Here is a 2,133-nt window from a genome sequence, read left to right as displayed (position 1 = left end):
AAAAAAAAAAAAAAAAAAAAAAAAAAAAAAAAAAAAAAAGAATTTAAAAATTTAAACAAAATGCAATCCTAAATTATGTTGTGGCCAGGCATGATGGCTCACACCTATAGTTCAGCATTTGGGCAGGCCAGAGCAGATGGATCACTTGAGCCCAGAAGTTGGAGACTAGCATGGGCAATATGGCAAAACCTCATCTCTACAAAGAGGAAAAAAGTATTACCTGGGCATAGTGGCACTTAGCTGTAGACCCAGCTACTCAGGAGGTTGAGGCAGGAGGATCATGTGAGACCGGAGGTCGAGGCTGCAGTGAGCCATTCTGGCGTCACTGCACTCCAGCCTGGGTGACAGAGTGAGACCCTGTCTGGAAACAACAACAAAATCATCTTGCTACATTTCAGTAGTTTTAACTCCTTTAACAGAGTGTAGACAGTTTTGATATGATGTGTCACATCTTTTTTTAACGTCTAATTTCATAAGAAAGCTCACTCTTTCCGTTCCTCTTAAAGATGAAAATTAGAAATATTCTGCCTTCTTTCTTCTTTTTTTTTTTGAGGTGGAGTCTTACTCTGTCGCCAGGCTTGAGTGCAGTGGGGCAAACTCGGTTCCTGGGTTCAAGTGATTCTCCTGCCTCAGCCTCCCAAGTAGCTGGGACTACAGGTGCAAACCACCCGTGCCCAGATAATTTTTGTATTTTTAGTAGAGATGGGGTTTCACCATGTTGGCCAGAATGGTCTTGATCTCTTGACCTCGTGATCTGCCTGCCTCGGCCTCCCAAAGTGCTGGGATTACAGGTGTGAGCCACTGCACCCAGACATTGCCTTAACTATTTCTTCTGTTGTAACCCCTGCTACCATACTTTTGGAATAGATTTGGTAAATTAATTTCCTTTATAAGTGGAGTTACTATAGATGGAGTTTTGCTCTTGTTGCTTAGGCTGGAATGCAATGGCATGATCTTGGCTCACCGCAACCTCTTCCTTCCAGGTTCAAGCGATTCTCCTGCCTCAGCCTCCCGAGTAGCTGGGATTACAGGCATGTGCCACCATGCCTGGCTAATTTTTGTATTTTTAGTAGAGACAGGGTTTCTACATGCTGGTCAGGCTGGTCTTGAACTCCCAACCTCAGGTGATCTGCACACCTCAGCCTCCCAAAGTGCTGGGATTACAGGTGTGGGCACAGTTTTAGTTCTCAACTGGTAGTGAGTTTCCTAGACTAGGAGGAAATAACAGGAAACCTTCTTACTGCTTTTGGGGAGGAGGGTGGGTGGCTTTACCCTAGTAAGGACATTCTTATGGCAGCCCATCCTGTACTCTGTGGTTGAAAATTCAGCTCAAACCCAAAGGGGTAGAATATTTTGTGAATGGAAAACAAATATGCCTTGAGTTAGAGGCTACAAATCAGTGGTCACAGATGTGTACTGTTCATCTCTCACAACCTTTAGAAATTTTAAAATTAGTTTCCGAGATTTAAAAAATAAGAGATTTCAGGGCGGGGCATGGTGGCTCATGCCTATAATCCCAGCACTTTGGGAGGCCAAGGTAGGTGGATCACTTGAGGTCAGGAGTTCAAGGCTGGCCCGGCCAACATGGTGAAACCCCATCTTTGCTAAAAATATAAAAAATTAGCTGGGTGTGGTGGCATGTGCCTGTAGTCCCAGCTAGCTGGGAGACTGAGGCAGGAGAATTACTTAAACCTGGGCAGCGGAGGTTGCAGTGAGCCAAGATGGCCCCACTGGAAGCCTGGATGACAGAGTGAGACTCTGTCTCTAAATAAATAAATAAATAAAATAAAAATAAAAGATTTCAGATAAGAATACAGCATTGTAAAAAAAAAAAAAATACAGAATTGTAACTGCTTTTGGAAATTAGAGCTGTCCATTTCTTGCCCGATTACAGATAGCTGCTGCCCTCTTTAGACAGGGTGTACACTCCATACATCAAGCGCAGTAAAGTCATTTATCTTTGCCACCTGGCCACTGCGGGGATCTGTGTTTGGAATACTGATATGGTTTGGCTCTGTCCCCCAACCCCCGCACATCTCATCTTGAATTTATCTCCCAGAATTCCCATGTGTTGTGAGAGGGACCCAGGGGAAGGTGATTGAATCATGGGGGCCAGTCTTTCCCATGCTCTTC

The sequence above is a fragment of the Sapajus apella genome, unplaced genomic scaffold (assembly GCF_009761245.1).
Source record: "Sapajus apella isolate SASKATOON/1434 unplaced genomic scaffold, GSC_monkey_1.0 scaffold56, whole genome shotgun sequence".
Classification (NCBI taxonomy): Eukaryota; Metazoa; Chordata; class Mammalia; order Primates; family Cebidae; genus Sapajus; species Sapajus apella.
Note: the sequence above shows the minus strand (reverse complement) of the source record.